At 36.4% G+C, this 27,469-nt stretch overlaps 1 long non-coding RNA gene across 4 annotated transcripts in view; it reads right to left on the bottom strand.

Annotated features, from left to right (window-relative positions):
• Positions 1–27,469, bottom strand: part of LOC138919392 (uncharacterized) — a 271,898-nt gene that overhangs the window by 134,757 nt on the left and 109,672 nt on the right. Inside the window, exon 4 of one of the 4 annotated variants that reach the window (XR_011429542.1) lies at positions 22,127–22,211. The exons of the other annotated variants lie outside the window; for them this stretch is intronic. This is a non-coding gene — a long non-coding RNA (uncharacterized lncRNA). Of the gene's footprint in view, positions 1–22,126; positions 22,212–27,469 lie in introns of those variants that run through there. 4 annotated transcript variants of the gene reach the window in all.

Below are 27,469 nucleotides of genomic sequence, written 5' to 3'. Positions count from 1 at the left end.
AGAGTGCGGAGGGATTTTTCTCAACTGGCAACCCAGCAAATCCAGGTTTACAAATGTGCCACCCTTGGTTAATTAGTGACAGTGCTGGCTTTTAATTTAATTTGAAGCAACATGAGAAAAAATCAGGAAAAAAAAAAAGTGGATAAACAAGCCCACTAGTCCCGCTGCTGGGGAAATGAAGTTACACAAGCATGAATGATCCAGTTCCGCAAAGAGCTTGATGGATGTGGTTGCTTCTGAAACACAAGAACATCTGGCTACACTGCACAGCTGAGGGGGAAAAAAAAGAAGGGTCCAAATTCATGGACACATTTCTGTCAGAGACATCCGGCAAACAGATGGCACTGGTTCCAAATAAAGTCCCATAGATGTGCTGAGAGGTTTTTGAAAACTCATGTGTTCATAAATGCATTCTTTCTACCCCCTTATTTCCAGCTCAGTAACTTGTCATCAGCTCTTCCTCTACTTGCTATCTTCAGAGCAGTGATATTTCTGAAGACAGAGGCCTGAAGAGGGTCCGTACTGTATTCCCGACCAAGTCTGGCCTGATGTGACGTGGAAGAACAGGGCACCAGGATGCTGAGTCTCAGTCCAGGCTACAACCTATTGCTATGAGAATCAAAACACTTTGCTTAAATGATGGGTAATACATTCTATGCCCAGCATTTATTGAACACTTGTGTGCCAGACACTTGACTAAAAACTTGTCTTATCTCCTGTCATCTTTCTTCCAGTCCTTTGTAGTCGTTACTAATATGAAAACAATTTTAAGGATGAGGAAGTTCAGGTACATATATGAAGTTATCCGATTCGTCAGTGGCAAACTTAAAATTCATCCTCAGGTCCCTCTTGGTGAAAGAATGGGTTCTTAATCACGTCCCTGCACTGCTTATGAATATTTGGGGAAAATGATGTACTTCTTGCTTTAGGTAGGCAAGTCTCAGGCAATCAGAAGATGAAATGTATTATTCAGAGCAGTGAGTTGCTGTAGTCTCTTAGAGAATAATATGTTTGGCAAATACATCTAGAATCTGAAATTTCAGATGGATTTTTGCCTCTTGCTGTGATCTGCTTCTTGTCCAGAAGATCTCTTAAGCTTGGAGAAGGGAGGACAGAGTGCAGTAGCTGAGACTTCTTGGAAGCACAATGGAAATCTGCATCTGCTAGAGGATTTGCAAGCCTCTGATGAGTGTGACCAGCACCCTGGGGACTCCTGCATTGCCCCACCCCAGACCTGGCTGAAACCAAATAGGAACAGGATTAGTACTCACAGAAAGGAAACATTCCTGCTCCCTTTCTCATAGGCAATCACTAATGTTCACAAACACTAACATCATCCATGCAGGCAAGATATAGGAGAAATCAAAGTCACAAACGTAGAGGGCTTAAAAATACCATGAACTCAATGTTGTATAAGGATATCAGGCAATCTTTCAGTTCTTAAAATCAGACGCTGGCAACTGGTGATGCTGAAGCAACACGTACTTTCATTAAGCATGACTCTAATGATCTAATTCTTTTATCAACCAAAGAGGATCTGGTAATAAGACCTTATGCAGAAACAGTCTTAAAAAGGCAAGCATAGTGTTAGCATTAATGCATTATCTGTCTTATACAGTTTTTGAGACACAGACTTATAGCCTAAACTGATAGTGGAATCTACGTAAGGCAAAAGAACATTTTTCATGTTTTCTGACTTCTTAGGCAGTGCAAAGTATCCACAATTTGGTTCAGTTTTTAGAAAAAGACTTTATTCTTCCAAGATTCATATTGTTATACATGTAACAATACATGTGAAGATAAGGAAATGCTTTATCAATTTATATGACGTGAACTCAGAATAGTGGTTAAGCAGTTTGTTAAGCATGTTTATAATTGTTACTTCCATTCCTGTCTTTACTTCAGATTGGGTCCAGGAGCTACTGCTGATTCCCGTGGAGCCTATAGTGGGCTTGATGTTGGGATAAACACACCTGGGTGAAAGATTATTAAGGCCACTCCTTACTGCACCTGATACGAGGGGAAATGTCTCCTGCAGTAGAGTCTTGGCACTGGGAAAGGGGCACTCTCCTTGGAACTTGATGAGGTCATCAACTAAAAAAACATAGCTTCAAATAAACCCCAGTCTGTGGAAAGGCTCTAGATGGGGGACGACAATGATAATAATGATAATAAAAACTAGTAACATTTATTGAGTGTTTCTGTATGTTCTAGGCAACGTGATCAACCCTTTATGGATCACCTCATTACAGTAACTCTATTTAGTAGGTTCTATAATTATTTCCCTTTATCATTTGAGGAAACTGAGGCCCAGAAACGTTAAAATTTACCCAAGAGCAAACCTTGCCAAAACTAAGCTGAAAAATGATGGAATCCGGATTCAAATTCCAGTCCATAGGAAGTCAGAGCCCTCAAATTTCACTATTATTTTCTGCTGAGTGTTTGAGGGGCTTAGAAGTAGAGTGGACATATAATTTAGCATCCCCTCTGGGACACTTTTGAAAGTAAAAGGAGGTGTTATTGATAATTACACCAGGACAACAGAGCAAACTGGGATGGATATATGACCATACTACTTACGAAGGGACCTGACATGAGATGTATAGCTGCCTGAGGGATGAAATGACATACTTGGATCCACTTGGATTTTAATATATGTCAAGTCATCCCAGATTTTAGTAGGGAAATTTTCAAAGGAGAGACCAATACCCCCAGATAGGCAGCCTCCTCTCAACTGCTTAAGATGAACACCTGCTTAAAAAGTTGGCATCTGCTTGCATTTACCTAGTTTTTAATACCTTTCTCTTAGATTTGGTTTGTGCTGTCATAAGCATTTTTTTAAAAAAAATCAAGAACAATTTGCTTTTGAAGTATTTACTGCCTTTCCAGCTTAAGCTGTCATTAAAATGTCATTAAAATGAGTTGTTTTATTTTTGTTAGTATCTTAGAGTGGATTCCGACTCCTAGAGACCCTGTGAACTGCAGAGTGGAACCCTGCATGCTCTTTTCACACCATCCTCTCACCTTCCAGCACTCTATCAGACAATATTCCACTGCTATTTACAGGGTTTTCGTGGTCAATTTTTTCAGAAGGGGTGGCCATGTCCTTCTTCCTAGTCTGTCTTAGTCTGGAAGCTCCACTGAAACCTGTCCACCATGGATGACCCTGCTGGTATTTGAAATACCAATGGCATAGCTTTCAAAGCATCCCAGCAACACTCAGCCACAACAGTATGACAATCGACAGATGGGTGATATGGTTCCCTGTTGGGGAAACCAACCTGTGCCTTGGAGGTTAGAGTGTCTTAACACTAGACCACCAGGGCTGGCTGAGTTGTTTTATAGAGAGACATAAAGGCAGAATTACAAAATCTTTGCACCCAAATGATGACTTTCAAATGATTTTTAAAGTCTTGGCTCTAATGAAAATATGCTCACAGCTCTTGGCTTAAAATGTTATCCCAGTGCACAGGAAGCTGACTTTGGGCAAGATATCAAATAAAGCAGTATCAATTCTAGCTGTTCTCTTTTCACACATTGCCTTCCCCAAGACAACATACACATAATAGTAGCAGGTCTTTTAAACAGAGCTCTAATGTCATGAATCTGCTATCATATATGACACTGTGGACTCGCTACATTTCTTCCTGAAACTTCGCCCTAATGATTTTCTGGCACTTTCTTCCTCCCTCTCTCTACCTCCTCCTTCTCTGTCTTTTCTACCTTCTCTCCCACCCCCTCTCAATGTTGCTCCCTTCCCCCTGAGTCTCTCTGTTGGCCTGCTTTTCTTGTTTTTCTCCATACATTGTGTCATCTGACAATCTCATCTGGTTTCATGGTTGCAATAAGTATTTCCATGTGGTACAAGGCTTCCAAATCTATATTTCCAGCTCTGGAATTCTCTCCAAAATTCTATCTGTCTAAAATTCCCTATCAAGATGTCCTGGCATCTCAAATTCAATGCATCCAAAGCTCCTCTCTCTCCAAAGCACACACTCTCATGCCCCCTCTATCCCAAGCATACCTCCTCTTTTGAGCTTCTTCTTTGCAAACGAGACAAGTTACCTAGGCTCACAATCTTTGCATCCCTTTTCTTTTCCTTGTCCAAAATAAAATCAGTTGACAAATTGTTTCAAGTCTATTACTTTAATACATCTCAGATCTATCCATTTCTCTAAATTTTCCTAGCCAAACTTGTTCAGACACTCACTTTCTCTCACTTGAAATGTGCTAACTACTCTCCCCTACTCTTAATTCTTCTGTCACTCACATTCATCCTGTGTAGCAGCAAGATTAAACTTTCTAAAGATCAGTTTAGATCATATCACTTCTTTGTTCAAGTTTCAATGCCAACAGCATAACATATTTTATACTGTTCAAATTTCTCAGCCTGGCATCCAAAAGCCAATATTGAGGTGACCCTACATCCCTATTCAGATCCTGCTTGGAAGGACGTTTCTCTGGAAGTCCTTCTCTGAGCCCATGACTGGGTTGTGTAGCCCTGCCCTAAGCCTTCATAGTACCCGTCACCCCATCATACCCGGCATCACACTTCGTTTTAAGGATTCATTTACTTATTTTTCTTCCTTTAGGTTTTGTGAAGTCCAGACGGGCAGAGAGAATGGGAAACTTAATCATAGTTATAGTCCCAGGCTTGGCTTAAATTCCATGGGAGGAATTTAATAAATGTTTGTCAAAGTAACGAACAAATAAATGAATCTACTCGCATTAAACAAATAAATGGATCTACTCACCCTTAAACTCTGTGGCTCTGGACAAAGTGACTCATTGTCCCCTGTTCAGCCGTTTGCCTCTCTTAATGTGGCCCTTAGCTGATCCTACCCACGAGTCTCCCCATAGCTAAATTCAACCTACTTTGACAGAAGCATAACTGGAAATGCTCCCTTTACCATGAAACCTTCCTTAAGCCTCTCAGATATGAGTGACCTCTTCCACTTTTAAATTCTTGCAATATTTCCTTTGTACCTCTTTTATGATACAGAATATAGTCTTTTTATTTTAAAATCAAAGTTGTATATATTTAAGGTGTACAGCATAATGATTCGATACACATATCCATAGTGAAATGATTACTACAGTCAAGCTAATTAGCATATTATCTCCCATAGCTACCTTTTTTTTCTGTGTGTGTGTGATGAGAGCACCTGGAATCTACTTTATAGTATGCATTTCTTAGCTCCTGATAGCTCTGTAAGCTCTGGGAAGATGGGATTTTGCTTGTTTCATTTTTAACTAAGCACCTAGTATAATACCTTACAGAAATGAAAAGCTTGCAGTATTTATTGCTTGCAATGACTGAATGAATTAGCTATATTAACAATGACACTTCCCTCAAATCTATATTTCTCAAAACTCTTTTGTAAATTTTTGTCCATACATATTTTTAATTTAAGAAATAGTGAGGTTCCCCATCTCTGTGATTTTAAGACTTGTACTTAACTCCTCAATAACAATCTTATACTTGGGGAATTGATTTGGTTTGTGTATGTGCATGTGTACATGTGTGTATAAACTGTATCACGTTATAAACAACTACAAGCAAAAAGTTAAAAAATCACAAGTTTACAGTTTGGTGATTTTTTCATAGAGTGTGTACATACATATAACCAGCACCCAAATGAAGGCACAACAGTAAATTTCCCATACTACAGTAGTCTCCTCACATACATCATGCAAAGCCTTACCTTAGGCATGGACTACATCTCTCCCATTTCTGTCCTGGGACTTCTCTGTTGCCAAGGCATGAAATACTCATGAGAACCCATTTAGCATTCACACATGTGCAAGCCAAAAGTACAACGGGGTTAACACATATGAGTACCCTTTGCCAGTTGTTAAAGGCTTCACTCTTCTTTACTTGGATGGACAGTTTGAGACGCATTTCATAATGCTCCTGTGAAGATCTAGTGGGATGAAATTTTAGTCACCCTCTCTGGTAGCCAACTTGATAATGCTTCCTTGCATGGCTTTTCTTTCTTTCTAACTTCCTTCCCTCTGCCCTGTACACTTCCTCTTTACCATTACATTCTCCAGTAAACTCCCTCAACTACTTTACATAAGATATGATCTCAATTCTTCTTTCACGGGAACCCAGACTAAGACACATAGCTAAGTTATGACAAGACCAAAATCTTTGGACTTTAGTAGCTCTGTAGGTTTAAAATGTATCTCTCATCCTCTGTCCCAGCGAAGAAGAACATTATAAAGAATCATCATGTCCTCATTTTATTATCTCTTCAAGACATATCACACCTAGAAGTGGAATTAAAAAGACAAAAAAATTTCAAGGATCACTATGACCTCTTTCTCTAATGAAAAAATTAAATAACTATTGTTCAGAAAATATATAAGCATAAGTGATATCCATGTGTGTTGCTCTCCAAATATTTTTTAACAAAGCTGATTCAATGGGAAAAGAATAAATTATAGCATTAAGCGCAGACTTTGCTACGCTTGTGGGTTTAAAAGGTAAAAGTTCAGTCAATGGTTAACTTTGATGATTAGTGCTGAACTTACCTATTAATGCAGAGAAAAAAGGAAAAAGGAGCTGAGAGAAATGAAGAACTCTCTAATGGACAAGCAAATATCACGTCAATAATCAGGAGCAGATATCAATGAAAATGAACGGACCAAAAGGCCCAATCTGCCATACCCTGTGGCCATGCCATCATCATTTTAGGAAAAGACATCTGAAAACAGACATTTACCTTATCCCTAGTTTGTGACAGACACTATTTTAGGTACTTCCCTCGTATACTATTGGTCCCTGTAGGCATCCCTTAACATGGTATAATATCAGTTATAGTAATTGTAACTTTCCCTTATTAAATGTGAGTCAAGCACTATTCTAAACATTTAAAATTACATGTTATTCAATACTCATAACAATCTTATGAGGTAAAAACTTTCGTTATTTCCATTTTTCAGATGATGAAATTAAGGCTTAGGAGAGTGGCACAGCTAGTGAGAGACAGAAACAGTTAATGGACCTGGTCTGTAACTCATGACTCTGAGTTCTTAAATTCAGATTCCTTCTGGAACTCCAACAACCTTCTCTTCTCTCATGGACCCCTAGACATTAGTCTTCCCTGTCTCAGATCTTCTATTCTAACACATTTCAGTCATGCTCCTTGCTGCAAAACTGTTCCTCAGAACTGCCTGATCACCTAATTCTGGGTCAATTTTGCCTTCTCTGGCCTGCCCCATCCTCTGAGATATTGCTCTCACCATTAATGTTTGGTGAAAATATGCTCACTAATGTGGGCAAATGGAATTTTCATTCATCCTGTGTAGATGGACTTAAAACATAGTTCTTTTTCCAAGGAGATTTCTTCACCATGGGGAAGCGTAGGGTTTGCACTTGGAATGCTATATCATTTCTTTGTGTTCAGGTCTCCTGAGAATGTTGCCATTTCTAAGAGTGCTGTTATTGTTGTCATTAATAATCTCAAGCACAAAAGTTTCTCTATTTTCAAAGTAGCCGTTATCAACTGTTTTCTTGTAGACCCATTGTGTGATTTTATTTATGACCACTCTATTGAAAGAGTCACTCCCAAGTCCCAAAGTATGCTTACCTTAATGCAAGCATATTGCAGAGATACGTTAACATACACCTCCTCTATATACCATTTTTCCTAGTGCAACAAAGTGCCATGTTTTTTGCAAATAATTTTTTTTAATTTTAGAACAGTTTTATGTGTACAGAAAAAATTGTGAAGATAGTACAGAGAGTTTTCATATACCCAGCACCCAGATTCAGCTCCTATTAATATCTAACACTAGTGTGGTACATTGATGAACCAATATTGACACAATATTATTAACTAAAGTCCATATTTTATTCAGACTGCCTTAGTTTTTACCTAATGTCTGTTTTCTGTTCCAAAATCCCACCCAGGATACCACATTACGTTTAATCGTCTTATCTCCTTAGGATTCTCTTGGCTGTGGCAGATTCTCAGACTTACATTGTTTTTGATGACCTTGACAGTTTTGAAGAGTACTGTTCAAGTATGTTATAGCATGCCCCTCAATTGGAACTTGCCTTATATTTTTCTCATGCTTAGCCTGGAGTTACGGGTTTGGGGAGGAAGATCACAGAGGTAAAGAGCCATCCCCAACACATCATACCAAGTGCACATACTGTCAACATGATTTACCTTATTAATGTTGACCTTAATCACTTGGTTTAGGTAGTTTGTCCTGTTTCTCCCTTGTAAAGCTACTCCTTTTTTCCCGTTTTCAATCTGTGCTCTGTGGAAGAAAGTCAGTATGCATAGCTCATGCTTAAGGACTGGAAGTTATGGCCCCACTCATTTAGGGTGGAATGTTTAAATAATTTATTTGGAATTCTCCTGCATGAAAAATTTGTCTCTTCTCCTTTTATTTATTTATTGGATCACTTATTTATACCAGTATGACCTCAGGGATACTTATTTTAAACTTGGGTTTATAATTAAATATTGTTTGTTTATTTTGTTGCTCAAATGGTTCTAGATTTGGCCACTGAGAGTTCTTGCAGTTAGCTACTAAGTCCCTCTGACATACTCTCATCATTATGAGGGTTTTTTGTTGTTGTTTATTTCTTTTGCTTTTAACACTTTGCTTTCTGGCACTACAAAATGCTCCAGGCTCATCTTCTCATCTTGTACAGTCATGTGCTGCTTGATGACAGGTATATGTTCTGAGAAATGTATCATTAAGTGATTCCATCATTTTGTGAACATCATAGAGTGTACTGCAAACCTAGATGGTATAGCCTATTACACACCTAGGCTATGTGGTACTAACCTTATGGGACCACTGTCACATATGTGGTTCATCATTGACCAAAACATGGTCATGTGGTACATGACTATATATTTCTGTCCCTAGTCCTAGAAATAATCACTTCTCCAAGCCTCCTGGATTCCTTTTATCAGAGAAGAGTATTAGTAATCAAGGTCTAGGTGCTAGCTCTGCTTGCTGCTACTGGTTGCTTTTAGGCTCCCTCAGCTAACTACGCAGGGAAATATATGTGTGTACACTAACTCCCGCATATACACATTCCTATAAATATTTCTATATGTAACCATCTATAGCAATATTAACCCAAACATGAGTTCATAATCATGTCTCCAACTCTAGTCCATTACTGCATGTATCATTCTAGCTTCCTCCCCTTGCTCATCTATAACTCTTATTCCAACAGTAAGAAACCTGGCTCCTACCATCTGCCATCCATTGACTTCATTGCTCAATTCCAGTATAGCAACATCAGAATTGTTAACCCATACCCCCATGGGAAAGTTTATCATCTAGAGTATGGCACAATGCCATGTTTTTGAAATTTATGTATGAAAAAATTACTTTAAGGAGCTTTCTCCGTGTTTTCTTCTCTGTTTTTTATTTTTTGCTATAGATTTCTAACTTAGGTGCACTTTATAAGGGCAATAAAATCTATGGACCAGAACTAATCAGAAGTTGTCTAGAAAAGTACTTAGGAAAGAGTGAAAACGAAACTCACAAATACAAATAGAGAGTGGCTGCAGCAGGGCTACAAGAGGAGTCAGTCAATTTCAGATACGATTTTACCAAGCGTGGTACAGCTAGCAGTGTTGCTGACTTTGAGTAGAGGACAAAGCTGACTTTGACTGACAGGCTATCTGAAAGCTGGTGACAGGCAACAATAGCCTGTTGCTTCCTTTCTTTGGTACCTGGGCTTCAGAAATAACTCCAGGCCTGACGCTTTTGATTTCTAGGTGAAGCTAAATGTAGAGGATAAAACTAGAGGCTGGTTCCCCCCCCCCCCCCCCCCAAATAGACTTTATTTGTTAGAACAGTTTTAGGTTCACAGCAGAACTGTGCAGAGAGTTTCCATATGTTCCCTGTCCTACCTCCTCCATATTCTCCCCGACTACCACATCCTGAACCAGAGTGGTCCATTTGTTAAAAGTGATGAACTTACGCTGACACATTGTTATCACTCAAAGTCCGTACTTTACATTAGGGTTCACTGGTCCCGTTGTGCATTCTGTGGGTTTTGACAAATGTATAATGATGTGTGTCTACCATTAAAGTACCACACAGAGGAGTTTTGCCTCCCTAAAAATCCTCTGTGCTCTGCCAATTCAGACCCAACTCCCTGCGCTAATGCCTGACAACCTCTGATCTTTTTTATTGTCTCCATAGTTTTGCCTTTTCCAGAATGTCATGTAGTTGGAATTATAAAGCATGTAGCCTTTTCAGACTGGCTTCTTTCAGTTAGGAATATATATTTAAGTTTCCTTCATGTCTTTTCATGGCTGGATAGCTCATTCCTTTTTAGCTCTGAATAATATTTCACTGTCTGGATGTACTACAGTTTATTTATCCATTCACTCGCAAAAGGATGTCTTGGTTGTTTCCAGGTTTGGGAATTTTGAATAAAGCTGCCTTAAACATCCCTGTGCAGGTTTTTGTGTGAACATAATTTTGCATCTCATTTGGGTAAATACCAAGGAGCACAATTACTGGATCATATGGTAAGACTATGTCTAGTTTTGTAAGAAACTGCCAAACTGTCTTCCAAAGTAGCCGTACCATTTTGTATTCTCACAAGCAATGAATGAGAGTTTCTGTTGCTCTACATCTCTGCCAGCATTTGGTGTTATCAGTGTTTTGGATTTTCATCATTGTAATGGGTGTGGTAACTCCTTGTTTTAATTTTCAGTTCACTCATGGCATAAGATGTGGAGCATCTTTTCATATGCTTATTTGCCATCTGTATATATTTTTTGATGCAGTATCTGATCAGTTCATTTGCCCATTTTTTAATTGGGTGCTTTGTTTTCTTATAGTAGGGTGTTAGGAACTCTGTGTATATTTTAGGTAACAGCCCTTTATTTGATATGTCTTTCTCAAATATTTTCTTTCAGTCTATAGCTTGTCTTCTCATTTTCTTGACAGTGTCTGTTGCAGAGCAGAAGTTTTTTTATTTTAATGAAGTCCAGTTTATCAATGGTTTCTTTCATGAATCATGCCTTTAGAGTTGGATATTAAAAGACATTGCCAAACTCAAGCTCATCTATGTTTTCTCTTATGTTAACTTCTAGGAGTTTTAAAGTTTGGTGTTTTACATTTGGATCTATGATTCGCTTAAGTTAATTTTTGTGAAAGGTGTAATGTCTGTGTCTAGATTCATTATTTTGCAAGTGGATGCACAGTTGTTCCAGCAGCATCTGTTGAAAAGACTGTCTTTTCTTCATTGTGTTACCTTTGCTTCTTTGTCAAAGATCAGTTAACAATATATATGTGAGTCAATTTCTAGGCTCTCTATTCTGTTCCATCCATCTGTTTGTCTATTCTTTCACTAATACCACACTGTCTTGATTATTGTAGGTTTATAGTATATCCTGAAGTCAGGTAGTGTCAGTCCTCCAACTTTGTTCTTCTCCTTCAATATAGGCTCCTATTTAGACCAAATCCTTCTGAATGTAACACAAAGGCATTTAACCTTATTCTCTTGTTCTCTCTCCCAGCTTTTCACCTTTCTGAAGTGCTCACCTTGGAAATAGTTGATGAAACGACATTCTGATTTTTTTTCTCACCTTAAGGAAATTTTATATCAGAAGCATTTCTCTGCTAATTCTCTATCTCCTAAGAAGAAGAAGCTGGTCTTTATATCTAGTTGGGTAGCGGGAGCAGAGAGGAGGGGATCCTCCTGGATGCTTCCAGAATGATTCCAGACATTCTCTTCCTGGAAGATACCTGGCAAACAAGGCATCACTGAGTAGTGTGAGTCAGTTCTTTCCTGGGCCAGACCTTCTCCTGTGACCACCAGGAACGGGACAAATAGTTTTAAACATGGGCTGGTGAAAAGTGTTCTTTGCAATATAGAGTTCAAAAATGAGGAGATATTGCAAAGAAGAGAACCCACAAATGTTTGAAGATCCTAGACTTTCTCAATTATATTTTTCTAATGTTACTCATACAGGGAAGAGTGAAAATGCAGTTTTTAAAAATGTAAATATAATGTACATATTGTTCCAATTAGAAAAGTTTTCTTCAGATATTTAGTAGTGTTCAAAGTAGGCTGAAAAAAATGAATCAGAATGCTTGAGGCTAAAGCCAGTACTTCAGATTGCCTTTTGTCCCATCAATGTAATTCATATTTTAGATTACATTAATGAAAATGATAATTTTAGATTGCCATCAAGTTTTTAAATATGCAACGCAAGAAATTTTCATTTTTGTTAATTTTTTCAGCTAAAATTAGACACTTCAGACATATGCTTAGTTTCACTCATGGAGGAGCATCCAAAATTGTTTTGTTTTAGTAATATAGAATTAAGAAAGTTACTCATATTTTATTTAAAGTAAATAGTGAATTTTTGGATTTAAAAAGTTATTGAAATAGGAAAGGTAAGTAAACATGCTTTATTTTCAAGAATACCTGGAAAAGCACAGGGATATTTACAAAGTCCCCACAAAACATCTTGTAAATAATGTACTTCCTGGTTTTAGAAATGAAGTATTCATATAGAGAAAGACTCTTTAAAGTGTCTAATTACAAATATGGAAGAGGACTGCAGAGAATGATTCTTGAAGAACATAATCAACATGTACAAAACTACTTGAGAGTATTTTTAAACATTGGCATAAAATGCCTCTTCTGCTTTTTCAATGGGAGATTAGTATGATTTGGAAAATTTCACCTCTCAATACTTTCTGAGTCATGATCATCACATGCATGATTATCCCCTATAGATGAAGATGAAGATGAATTATCCCTTATAGGTGAACAATAGTTTGTTGTTGTTGTTTATGTGTTGCTGTTGTTGTTGGTTGTTTTTGGCCCAGTCCTCGGTCCCTTCAAGTGTGTGTGAAACGACTTACTCTATCACGCATCCTGGAAAAATGTCTGATCGCAAATTCCTCTATAGCACTTCTCTTCTCCTTCAGGTGAATCAAACCTATTTTACATTCTACTTCACATTTTACACAAGGATAGGATAATTTTGTGATTTGCCATTTAAATGGGGACAATTTTGAGCATGAAATGGTGTGCATTGAATTATTACCTTGGAATAACAGGCACAAACTGGACATTTTGAATAAATGGACTCATACAATATGTGGCCTTGTGTATCTGATTTCTTTCACTTAGCGTAATGGTTTCAAGGTTCATCCACATTGTAGCATGTGTCATTCATTTTAGGGCTGAGTAATATTGTATTATATGGCTATACATTTTGTTTCTCTATTAATTAGTACATGCGCATTTGGGTTGTTTCCACTTGAGACTATAATGAATAATTCTGCTATAAACATGCTGTACAAGTTTTTGGGTGAACATCTATTTTCAATTCTCGTGATTACATACCTAGGACTGGAATTTCCAGGTCATGTGATCACTTTATGATTAACTTTTTGAGGAAATGACAAATTGTTTTCTATAGTAGCTGCATCATTTTACATTCCCACCTGCAGTGTGTGAAGGCTCTAACATCTTCTCATCCTCATCAGCACTTGTTTTTTGTTTGTTTTTAATTATAACCATCCTAGTATATGTGAAGTGGTGTTGCATTTTGGTTTTGTTTGCTTTTGTCTGATGACTAGTGGTATTGAGCATCTTTTCATGTGCTTATTGGCCATCTGTGTATATTATTTGTAGAGCTGTCTATTCACATCCTTTGCCCATTTTAAAAATTGGATTGTCTTTTCATTATAGAGTTGTAAAAATTCTTTATATATTCTAGATACTAAACCCTTATCAGACATATGATTTGCAAATATTTTCTCCTAGTTTTGTCTTTTTATTTTCTTGATCATGTCCTTTGAAACACACAAGTTTTTAATTTTTTCATTTTCTTTTCATTTTTTAAAATATATAATTTTTAAGTTATTTTATTAGTGGTAGCCTAAGGATTACCATTAACATCTTAATTTGTAACAGTGTAGTTTGGATTAATACCAACTTAATTTCAATAGTATACAAAAACTTTGCTTCTATAAAGCTCCATTTCCCCCTTTCTTTTATGCTGTTATTTTCACAAATTACATCTTTATACATTGTGTACCCATCAACTTAGATTTATAAATTATTGACTTAGGAAATTACCTTTTAAATCAGACACAATTAAAAAAAGAATTATAAACAGAAAATACATTATACTTTCTAGCATATTTACCCATATTAATTCCTTTACCATTGTTCTCTATATTTTCATGTGCATTCCAGTTACTGCCTAGTGTCCTTTCATTTCTGCTTGAAGGATTTCTTTTAGCATTTCTTAGAAAGCAGGTCTGCTAGCAATGAGTTTTCTCCATTTTTTATTTATCTGGAATGTCTTAATTTATCCTTAATTTTCAACAGATTATTTTGCCAGATATAGAATTCTTGGTTGACTTTTTTTTTTCTTTCAGACATTTGAGTATGTCTTCCCACTGCCTTCTGGCCTCCATGGTTTCTGACCAGAAATCTGCTGCTAATTTTATTCAGTAGCTCTTGAATATGATGAGTCTTTTTCTCTTGCTGCTTTCTATTTTCAAAATATTTTCTTACTGTCACTGTGATTTTCTTTTTGGAATATGTAATATTTAGAAGGATGTTCCTTAGTTTCTAAATATTTTGAGATGTTATAGTTATCTCATTATTTTTTCGACTTTTGCTTTCACTTCGTATAGAGAATATACTATGTATGGCTCCAATACTATAAAATTTGTTGAGAATTATTTTATGGTCCAATATATAGTCTATTTTTGTTGATTATCCATATCCAACTGAAAAGAAAATGTATTCTGCAGTTATAATGTGCAGTGTTCTATGTGTTTCCATTAGACAACGTATGTTAATTATGTTGCCTAATTATCTTATGTTGTTACTAATTTTTGCCTGGTTATTTTATGTTATTGAGAATTGTCCATTAAAATCTTTCTCTATTTGTCTATATCTCCTTTCATTTCTTTTAGCATTTTTCTTTGTATGTTTTGAGGCTATATTATTAGGTGCATGTGAATTTAGAATTTTATTTCTTTGTTTTAAATTGATTCAAATGATTAAATGTTTTTATTTATCTCTAGTAATATTTCTTGCTTTAAGGTCTACCTTGTCTGATATTAACATAGCTATACAACATTTAGTGTTTGTATCATATATTTTTTCCATCCTTTTACTTCCAATTTTTATGTCTCACTGTACTTTGTGTGTGTTTTATAAACAACATATAGTTGTTATTTTTATGCAGCTATCTCTTCTTTGTCTTTTAATCTGAATATGTTTTCTATTTACTTTTCTTTTTTTGAGGAAGATTAGCCCAGAGCTAACATCTGCTGCCAATCCTTCTCTTTTTGCTGAGGATGACTGGCCCTGAGCTAACATCCATGCCATCTTCCTCTACTTTATATGTGGGACGCCTGCCACAGCATGGCTTGCCAAGTGGTGCACAGATTTGCACCTGGAATCCAAATTGGTGAACCCTAGGCCTCCAAAGTGGAACCCGCAAACCCAACCACTGTGCCACTGGGCTGGCCCCTCTATTTACCTTTAATGTAATCATTGATATATGCATTTGAGTTTATATCTATCATTTTACTACTTGTTTTCTCTTAGCCCTACTTTTTCTTTACTCTTTTTCTTTTCCTTTTTGCTTTCTTTCTAAATTAATTATGTATTTTTATTCCATTTTTACTCTATATTAACTTGTTGGGTGTTTTTATTTTTAGTGATTGTTCTGTAAATCACAAGGCCTATTCATGACTTATCAAAGAAAATTTTAAGTTTTCCCTTTCTACATTCTACATTCTGCACAAGGTAAGAATTTTAGAACAGTTTGTTTTCTCTTTCCTGTCTTTCAACTTCTCCAGTACTATTTTTCAGTCTTTTAATTCCATGTACATTTTAAACCCCAGGAGATATTATTTTTATTATTATTTTATACATCATTATTAATTTACATGTTCCTACATATTTATCCTTTTGTTGTTCTTCTGTATTTGCAAGTGATACACTTTCCATCTGGGGTCATTTTCCACTGCCTAAACATTCCTACCAGGATTTCTTTTATTTCAGACATACTGTCGATGAATTCTCTCATCTTCTATTTTTCTGAATGTTTTTATTTTGTCTTCATTTTTCTATGTATTTTCACTGGGTATAAATTTTAAGTGGGCCTTTTTTTGCTCAGCTTTTTGAAGATGGCATTTTGTTGTTTTTATGTGTTGAATTGTGTCCCCCAAAAATATATGTTGAAGATCTAAATGCCAGTATCTCAGAATGTAACCTTTTTTTGGAAATAGGGTCTTTATAGAGCTAATTGATTTACAATGAGGTCATTAGCATGAGCTCTAATGTAATATGACTGGTGTTCTTATAAAAAGGGGCAATTGGAACACAGAGTCAGACACACACATATGGAAGATGATGTGAAGAGACACAGGGAGGATGCTATATGAAGATAGAAGATCGGAGTGATATATCTATAATCCCCAGAATGCTAAAGATTGCTGGCAAGCCACCAAAAGTTGGAATGAGTCAAGGAATGATTCATCTACAAGCTTCAGAGGGAACATGGCCCTCCTGACACCTTTATTTTATACTTCTAACCTCCAGAACTAAGAGACAATAAATTTCTGTTTCTTTAAGTCAGCCAGTTTGTGGTACTTTGTTACAGTAGCCCTAGCAAGCTGATGCAATTTCCTCTGACTTCTTCTTTTCTGTTGAAGTCTGTTAATCCTTTGAAAGTGTTGGATCATTTTTCTCTGTTTGTTTTAAGATTTTCCTTTTGTCTTTGGTCTTCAGTAGTTTGATTCTTGTGTACCTATGTGTGATTGTCTTTGTATACATCCTCTTTGGGTCCCATGTTTCTTTGACCTGTGACTTGATGTATTTCATAAGTTTAGAAATATTCTTTGAATTATCTTTTCTTATAATAATTTTCTACATTTCTTATCTCCATCTGGAAATGCAATTATACATTATGTTAATCCTATTCACCAACTTCCATATGTCTTGTGTCATTTTCTGCATTGTCAATGTTTTGTCTCAATACTACAATCTGGATAGTTCCTACTGATCTGTCTTCGAATTCACTAATCCTCTCTCTCTCTGTTAAATCCATATTTTGAATTATCAGTGATAGGTTATTTTATTTTTTTAGGTCTGGAATTTCCACTTGATTCTTTATTATATATTCCAATTCGCTTGTGATATTTGCTATATTTCAGAAAACTTCATCATTGAATTTATTAATCATAGGTATTTGAATATCTGGTTTGGATGACTGCAATATCCATATCATCTATGAATCTGTTTTATTGCGTAAATGTTCTCTTGACTTTCTGTCATTTGGTCTCATTTACTGGCAAGCCTGGTAACTTCAGATTGTCTGCCAGACATTGTATATGAAAAATTATAGGTGCTTTGATTGATGCTATCTTCCTCCAGACAGAAGTTAATCATCCTCTGGCAGTAAATAGATATAAGAAAGCCATTTTAATACAATCAGGCATTGAGATTCTTCAAGGCTATTTTTCAGATTTGTGATGTTCTGCTGTTTCTGATTTTCTCTTACTCCTACAGTGTAGCCCTCCATAGGTCTCAACAGAATGCCTGAGGTTGTACCATGATCTCTCCATCAGGGAGAGATTTCAATGCCAAGATTCGTCTTTTCAAAACTGTGAGTCAGGTAAAATCTTCAATCTCCTGTTTAGCCTCATCAGTTGCTTTTTTGCTCAATTTCTTGACCTCTTGCTCTAGGCATAGGAAGCTTAGGAATTGGCTTTTTTTTTGAGAGGGAAAATTGAACACAAAACATAGGGTTAATTCCCCTGTGGTTCTCCTTTCTCTGAGATCTTTGGTTTCTTGAATATAGGGTGCCTATTTTTTGTCTCTTGAGGCTAGTGAGTCTGCAACAAGCACTAGGATTTCTATTTAGGCTCTAGGCTTTTCTACACAAATGAACCAAGTGGAAAATACTTTGTTGATTATAGGACTCAACTCAGTGATTTTTCCTTCCTCTGAGATCTTAGCCCATGAAATCTGTTGGCCTTCGTTGATCTCTATTGTCTTCAAATGCTGTTTTGTTAAATATATATTATTTTATTCCATTTTTATCTACCATTCTCTAGGAGATTTGTTTTTCTTTCTCTAACACAAACTTCTCCTTTATACCCAAGAACTCCTTTTTGAAAAAATGTTTGTACTTTATCTTTTATTTTCTCTACTCTATATCTTTCCATCATTTTTCTTATGTTCTCCATCCTGTTAGTAAATAAAAAATGATCTAATCATGGAGATTAGCATAAGGATTGATGCTAATGATATATTCACCAAAAAGAAAGGGATAGCCATAAATGTTGAATAAATTTAAAGAGAAAGCCATCAGTTCTACTCTACAGTTGTCTATTCTTTTCCACATTCTCTCTTCCCCCAAGCAACACTTTTTGAACTGCTCCAGGTATCAAATCCAATGTTTCCACCACTTTTAAACTTTCTGTCATGATCCTTTGCTTCACTTCCTTCTTTAGATTTCATATTCATCACTAGAAGCATTTCTTTTCAAATGTGTTCAACCATGTTGCTCTCTCTCCATCAGTGGTTGACCATACAGTCCTAGTTTTTACCAGTTGTCCTTGAGTAATTATTAGTAGCACCCTTTTACTTTCATAATTATTCCTAATATTAGATGACTAATATTATATTGCTATCCATTAAGCACACACACTCAGCAGGATCTCCATCTTGGCTGAAACAAAATATGCAAATTCTCTATTGATCTGCAGACTAATTTATCCAACTACCTGCCTGACTTCTGTTCTGGAAAGTCTGATAGCTATCTCATAATTAATATGCCCAAAACAGAATTTTTTTCCTCCCCACCCAATCTCCTTAAACTAGTCCTCTTCCTGAATCTTTAATTACTATAAATGACACTAACATTCACCTAGTTGCTAAAGAAATAAATCTGGGAGTCGTCTTTAGTTTTTACCCTTCTTGATATCTAAGAAATTTATTTTGAATCCTTTTACTTCTCTCCATTTCCACTGCCACCCCTGCATTCTAATATAGCATACATCATTCCTGGATTGTGATAAGAGCTTCTCAATATCACTCAGTCCGTTCTCTACATGGATCCAACATTAATATTTTTAAAATGTAAAGATTGTGAATGGGAGCTGATAATAGGTGATATAGCTTGAGAAAGATAAATAAGAAAGTAATCCAAGCAGCATAGTTTTTCCTGAATAAGGGACCCAATCACTAAATGGTTTGTAGTAAGAAATGGTCTTAGAGTCTGATGGCATTCTTGCCCGACTCAAGGGCTTTATATCTTAGCTTCAGGAGTGTCCCATTGATCTCAGGCCCATAGAGTCTTGTTTGATCTGCTTATTATCTCAGATCATTCTCCTCATCACCCAGCACCAGCCAGAATGGCCTCCTTTCAATTCTGGTCCTTTACATTATTTTTCCTTCTCTTTGTAATTCTTACCACTTATCTCTCCCACTTCATCTTTTAAGCATCAGTTCAACAATCATCTCCCTGTTATCTTTGTGTTAAAATGACCTCTGTCTTAAATGACCTGTTATTCTTTATCATGCCATATGACTTATTGATTTTGCAAGATATATGACAGTGCAAAAGTATTTTTTGTTTTCATTGTTGTTTACCTGTGCATTGTTTATTTCTGCTGCTGTAATAATGTTTTAGGAACAATATCTATCTTGTTTACTTCTGTAGCCCCTAGAACAATATCCGGCTTAGAGTAGGTGCTCCCTGAATAATTATTGAATAAACACATTTTTGAAAGGGTGCTACAGTTTCTTCCAAAGTTCCAAAAAAGTTCTAAATAAGCTATTATTTTGCTAAAATGAAATATAATTTCTCAAGTATTAGTCTTTGTAATAAAAATGATTTATTTTCAGTTTTATATTTTGATTTTATATATAGTAGAGCCAATTATGTTTTATTGCAAGTCTAACGCAGTTTTGTTATATCCTACATCAAACAGGTTCTACGAGCCTTCCAGGAAAACTAAACTGTATTTATTACATTGTTTCTGTATGAAAATATGGTCCGTGGTCCAAGTAACAAAAATTTACTTTCCAACAAACTTTGAGTTCAATGATGACAATCTATACTGAGTTCTGCACAATTGTTAAACTTTTAGGTTAGAAACTAAGTTTCATTAAGAACATCCTGGGGCCCGCCCGAGGCCCAGTGGTTAAATTCATCCACTCCGCGTTAGTGGCCCAGGGTTTGCTGGTTCAGATCCTGGGTGCCAACAAATACACCACTCATCAAGCCATGCTATGGTAGCATCCCACATAGAAGACTAGAATGACTTACAACTAGGATATACAGCTATACACTGGGGCTTTCGGGAGAAGAAAACAGAAGAAGATTGGCAACAGATATTAGCTCAGGGCCAATCTTCCTCACCAAAAAGCATACCTTAAAAAATAAAAATAAAGAAGAAAAGAAAAGGACATCATGCAGCAACTATATTAAGTCCTGTTTTCAGAAGCAGACAAGGTGTAAATGGCAAATAGGTAAATATAGTCCTTTATATGGAACAAGGAAGGTGTATAGTGTTTAACTTCAGCCTTGTGTTAGGTACATTCTGCTCTTGACATTGGATTTGAGTGCAATACCCTAAGCGCCTGGACAATCAGAAAGGGAGTCCTTCAATGGATCTCTTTACTGAAGACCATCTAAAAACACCATTAAATAAGAAGATATATATTGGTACATGTTTCCTGGTTGTTTAAAAAAATTTAAGGTTGATGCAGCTTTGAAGCTAAGCCCACATTCGCAGGCTATTGGCCAAGAATCAAACTAGCTCAAACGCTTTGTACTTGGGGTCCTAGCAATATATTTGTTAATTTAGACAACGCATGGAGAGGGGTAGGACTCTCCCTACATAGCACTTTTAATTTTTAATAACGATGACTATCTGGATTTTTAATTCTCTATTTTATTCTGTCAAATAGGGAAAAAAATTCTTTTAAAGAAATAATAGAGCATGAGAATGATAAACACTGAATTCATGGCAGTAATTATTGCTGGGAGGGAGGGAATAAGATCAGCGCACCAATGTAATTTTTTTCTCTTTTCAAAAAAGGATTTCATGCAAAAACAAAACAAGGATCTCAAGCAAATGCTGGTAGAGAGTCCATACGATGTGCTTATTTGCAGGTATGAATGATTTTACAATAAAAATGAGTTTCAGAAAAATGTAGCTCAAAAAAGCTACAATAACATACTCTGGAAAGAATTGTGTAAGGAGAAGGGGAATGCTTTGTCCATAAATACTCAAACCTTTCTCAGTCTGAGATACAAAAGTTGCCCCCCTCAAGTTTACGTGCTTCTCTCTAGCCAACTGGTTTGTGAGATTAATAGTGGGCTATATTCTCTACTATTTAGCCCCAGTATTTTTACTTTCTTAAGTAATTATTTTATTTTACTTTATTTAAGTGAGAGATTATTATTTTTTAAATGAACAGGAATTTAACATGCTTTTTCTGGCCAGGAATTAAAATATAATATACACAAACACAGACAGTATCCAAATCCTGTATTAATAATTGCAAAGTCAAAGTGTTATTCCAATAAAAAATTATATAAATTTAGTGGCTGTCAGGGAAGAATTAAAAATACCTCCATGTCCATATATCAGCAGAACTCTGTTTATACTTGTTATACTTAAATGGATTTTATTTTCCTTAAAGTTCAGCAAAACAAAATGATCTTTAAAAATTTTGGAGAAGAAAGAAAATGAGTTAAAACTGTGATATAATAAACGAATATTTCACATTAAGATTATGTGCGTGTGTATTTTCCTCATATTGTTGGAATACATTTTTCTTCTTGCAAGCCTAATGTTAGGCATAAAACTTCCCATAACAGACTGTATTGGTCAATGTGTCCCTGGAAGAAGGTGCTTTGTATCTCAGGGGTAGCATAAGCACCATTAGATGTGGTGTTGCTATGGTAACTGCTTTTTTTTTTTAATTGAATAGCATAGTAAGTAGTCTTATAAAACCCACCAACCCATAACTTTCTAGGGCCTTAAGGCAGATTCAACTTAAGCACCTTCTCTTTGTCTTTCTTTTTTCAATCTAAGGGATTCAGGTGTTTGGGTGTACCTGTTTCATGAACTCATGTGCCTTGGAACTTAAATCTTCGGTTTGTTGACCACAGATAATTTCTAGACAGGCGCTCAAGGTACTTCTATAATCAAGAAAAGAATACAAAATTTCAGCTGCATAAAAACAAAAGCAAACTTCCTCATAAGGCCATGTCTATAAAACTCAAACTGAATAAGACCCCAGTATTTGATCATTTGATTTCACCAGAACTTGTTTACACTAGGCACAGTGCAAAGAAATCATTCTAGACACACAAGAGCCACAAAGAGTGTTGTGTCAAAATAAATCTTGGGCATTGGCTCACATATTTTAGTTTAAATGGAAATTCTCCTAGGATCCAAGAGTCTTATTTTCCTTTCTGAATCAAACACACACCTTGCAAAATATCTGTGCCTGAGGGCAGAGATACTGCATGGGGTCAAATAAAATCTATTGTAACTCCCTCCCCACTCCCTTTGCTTCCTAGAGACAATAATTCTTTCTGGTTCTTTTGCTAGTTATTTATGTTTAAAATGTTAATACATTTCTTTAAAAATAAAATAAATATGTAAGAATTGCTACTGCTCTGTAGGAAAGTAGAGCTGTTTTAAGCTATTCTACCTGTGGAAGAGAGGACATTGTGGTATGATTAAAAGACCATTCCAATAATATTAATCTAGTGTCAACAAATTCTCTCTTCCTACTCAGTAACATTATGATTTTCCCAGAAGACTGGGGATAACCACAATTAGAGATAACTGTCTGTAAGTTTATATTGGGTATTGATCCTTCATAATATCAAAGAAACACAAAGTTGAGAGTTTAGAATTTACCTTGTCCAATTTCCCATGCATTTAGAGATCCTTTTCATGATACTACCTAAAGTTAACCTAGAAACGTGTTTCCATCTGATCTCTTAGTGCTCCTGAATTTTTATGCAACTCAAATATAGCTGATAATTGCTTTCTCAAAAATTTTAGCATCTTTTTACAAGGTGAATAATTTAGTTTATTTTTAGGTAATGAATAAATACCACAGCAAAGTGGGTAATTATGACAGCTTACTCTTTGCAGGGTATTCCTCTGCCAAAATCAGAGAAAACCCAGAGGAAATAAGGGAACTGGAAGAAGGAATTAAATATGAGAATGAAACATACTAATAGTATCTTTGGAAGAAGCATATCACATGGAACCGAGATTATGGAGAACTCTAGGTGAGACGTGTTGGCAGATACTCCTCCTTGAGTCTCTTCGCTTCTACTGTCTTGCTGAGTGTGAAGAGACTTCAATGCCCTAACCACTCTTCACTCGCTTATTTTTCAGTGTGTTTGCAGTGAGCATCCATGAAGGATGAGATAATGTCTCTGTGACAAAGAGCAGACTTGCTTACTACTTGCTGTAAAACAGCAGATTCCCAATCTCAATGTCCCTTGGCAGTAAGGCAAAGCCACTGCAGGCGTAATATCAATCCTGGCTCTCTGCATCACCCCTGTGAGATATAAGGGCCAAGAGGCAAAGGATGCAAACATGCTAGTGTTTATGCTGTTTGTTTTCCTGTAAGTAATGAAGTCCTTTGTCTCTGACTCAGGAGTCTTACGTCTTCTGGCAGCATCCATGAAGCAGTAACAGGCTTACTTCTTAGCTTCTAAGTAGCATAAAATCTCAGACTAGATAGGAGGAAGTTACATTAATTTACCCTTGCATTCTTTTAGGGGTAGCATTAATAGACCACCAAAGCTAACCTGATTCTTGCTAGAAAAAGAGGGCTATAATTTGATTACTCTAAATCTGAAGTCATTGTCTTGGTAGATGTCCTAAAAACATGTAGAACTTTTCTTTAAGCACATACAAAATAGGGAAAGGATAGCACTGCTCAAAGGTATGTATTAGTTCTTTAATAAAATGAGGATGTTTTTACCCCCGAGGCAGGGAAATTTTAGACTAACATTATTCTGCCATACTACTTGGAAACAGAATTTTGGACTTTTATGACCTATGTGTTTGTATGGTATAAAATAATTCTGAATCTTTCACACATAGAATCCTGGAATGGTCTACAGACATTGCCACCTTCTTGCAGAAGATGCATTTGGGTCCTTTCTGGATTTGCTAGGCATCTCAGTTTTCACGTGAAATGTCAAATGTGTGCCTCCACAGATATCTGCTTGGGCATAAGTATTTGTATTCACTTGATAACAGGCCAACTGTCTCCTTGATCAGAGTAGACAATTTGGAATGTACTGATGCTCCAAAACTATCAAATCCACAAGTGGGAGAAATAATACCTAGGAACATAATCTGAAGAACATGTAGGTAATCTATTTCTCTAAACCATTGTTTCTCAACTTCTACTTTTTTTTAATTGTCCCTTCATAGAGCCTTTTTAGGCATTCCTTCCTCCCTCCAATATCCTCCCTGCTCCCAGTGAAATTCGAATACCAGAGATATATGGTAGACATGTTTCTGTGCTGTGGCCCTGTGGAGAGCCACAACCACTGTAATACCTAAGGTTTTATGCCTCCTAAGAACCAATTGTCAGCCCCCTGTGGATGACATTGCCCATGTTGAGAACTCATGCTCTAAACACTCTAAAAATCCATCCCTAGACTCAGCTGTATATTTCTCTGCCTACTCTGTTATATTGTCTCTCAATAGTCTTTTATTTTTTACTGCCTTGTGCTTTGGAGTGATGCTGATATTTAGCAATACTGTAAGAAATAGCACCATGAAACTACCGTAAGGCTAGTAATAAACTGGTCATTGGAGGCAGCATAGCACAATGATTACAAGTTGCATCTGACTATGTGAATTTAGATCTTGACATTACCATTTACTAGCTCTGGGATCCTAGGCATGTTGCTTAGCATCTCTAAGTCTCCGTTTGCCCGCGTGTCAAATGAGGATGATAATAGTACTCAAACCATAGGCTTTTTAAGAATTAAGGATAAAAATTTATGTCAATATTTGACCTAGAGTAAAATGTTCAGCAATATTAGCTCTTATATACCTACAATTATGCAGGGTCCTCTCCTCAAAAACTGAGTAGGATGCTCTCTCTGATCATACTATCAAGAATAATTGATTTTACCCTAGGAGTAGATATTGAGAATAGTGATTGATCAGATTTCCTTCTTTTTGCCATCTGATAGAAAGTTTAAAGTCCAATTTGTGTTTTGCCCATACCAATTACATAGTAATTCATAATATATATTTTATCCCTCGTATCAAATTATGCCTGTACTCTTATTTTCTCTTCTTATTTAGCTTGGATATTGGGATCATACAGTCCTGTGTTTGAGTCCTGCATCCATTATTCATTAGCTGGTTAACTTCAGGTGAGTTATTTCACCTCCTTAACTTCCCTTGTTTTCATTTATAAAATGAGGTCAGTATTGGTACCTCAATAAGAGGATTGTTTCGAGGAAGGTACATGATGCCTAATGAATAATAAGAATCCTTTAAGTTACTATTCATGTTATCTTGCCATATTTATTATATTTACGTAAACTATTATAAGTCTTTTTTATTTCAGGTAAGGAGATGAATAAATAAAAATATACCTAGAATGTTGCTGCTATGCTCTGAATGTTTTTGTCCCCTCAAAATTCATATTTGAAATGTGATGGTATTAGGAGGTGAGGTGTTTAGGAGTCACTTAAATTATGAGAGTGGAGCCCTCAGGAGTGGAATTAGTGCTTTTACTAAAGAAAGCCATAGAGCTCCCTAGCCCCTTCCACCATGTGAGGATATTATGAGAAGTCTGTGACCCAGAAGAGAGCCCTTGTCTGACAGTGTAGGCACTCTGATCTTGGACTTCCAGGCTTTACTACTGTGAAAAATAAATTTCTTTTGTTTATAAGCTACCCAGTATGTAATATTTTGTTATAGCAGGCTGAACACACTAAGACAGTTGCCATGACAACAATGCCCCCTCTATCAGGGTTAAGGTCTCATATTTTTTCATACTGTTATGTGAGCCTCCTTGACTAGGAAAGGAGCAACAAAGGTGACCCAACACCACTCTAGTCATCATTGCAGATCCTTATGTGTAAGACTCCAACTGTGTTGACATTGACTATGACCTGTGGATGAATGAGAATGAGAATTTGCACAGTATCATGAATGGTTTAGTAGGTCAAGCCCTAGAACCAAATTTAGATATCTAGACACTTGTCCTGCAGATCCACACAGCTTTGTTTGTGACACTAGGCAAAGCTACCTGAGCATCCCCATGCCTGTCTCTCACATCTGCTAGTGGAAAGAGTTGTCTTTTTATTTCCTTGCCTCCCAGGGTGTGCACTAACATCTGTAAAAGTCCTCAGTCTGGATTAAAGTCCTAACTTCCTCACTTCACTTGTGTGAACTTGGCCAAGTTATTTTACCTCCTTGTTTTCTCATCCATAAAATGGAAATAATAACATTCATAGATGTGGTGAGAATGATGTAAGTGAACTTACATATAAAAATATAAAGTATTGTGACTAGTCCGTAGTAGACCCTTTGTAAATGTAAATTTAACTCATTTCCCTTTTCTTAGTGGGAAAATCAGGGGTTTCAGATTATTTTATATTATATTTTATAATTTTATATTTATATTATTATTAATCAGGGTTTTCTATTATTGATCCTTAGCTTGGTGATAGAAAAGGTAAAGGATTCATTTCCCTAAATCTCTATATTGCATTCATTTAGCCTAGTTAAAATAGACCTCAACACAAGGCCCAAAGACAAAGTTCTCTACACACCTTAGCTCCTGCTTATCTCTTAGAGAAGTTTGCCTCTGCATGGGTGAAATTATGAGGTAGGTATGAATGAAGAAAGGGGAAGAGGGAGGGGAGGTAGGTGTTTAAGATTTTTTCTCCTTGTTAGTAGTGGTGCCATGGGGAATGTAGTTTCTGAGACGGCATGTGGTCAGTAGAATTCTAAGATGATCCCCAAGGATCCTCATTCATGTATAATTCCTTCTCTTTAACTATGAAAGGAGCCTTTGAATATGATAGTACATCTCTCCAATTAAGTTATATGGCAAAAGGGATTTTGCAGATGTGATTTTGATTACTACTGAGTTAAATTAGAGTTAATCAAAAGGAAGATTATTTGACTGGGCCTGACCTAATCATATAAGCTCTTTGAATCTGGGTCTAGAGGATGAAGACAAACAAAGTCAAAGATTTGAAGCATGAGGGGATTTGACTTGTCACTGCTAGCTTGAACATGGAGGGGGCCACAAGGCAAGGAATGTAGGTGACCCTTAGGAGCTGAGAGCGGACCCTGGCTGACAGCCAGCCAAGTAAAAGGAACCTCAGTCCTACAACTGCAAGAAATTAAATTCTACCAACAACAAGAATAAGCTTGGAGGTGG

This window comes from Equus caballus, chromosome 20 (assembly GCF_041296265.1).
Source record: "Equus caballus isolate H_3958 breed thoroughbred chromosome 20, TB-T2T, whole genome shotgun sequence".
NCBI lineage: Eukaryota > Metazoa > Chordata > Mammalia > Perissodactyla > Equidae > Equus > Equus caballus.
Note: the sequence above shows the minus strand (reverse complement) of the source record. Positions and strands in the feature narration are given on the sequence as shown.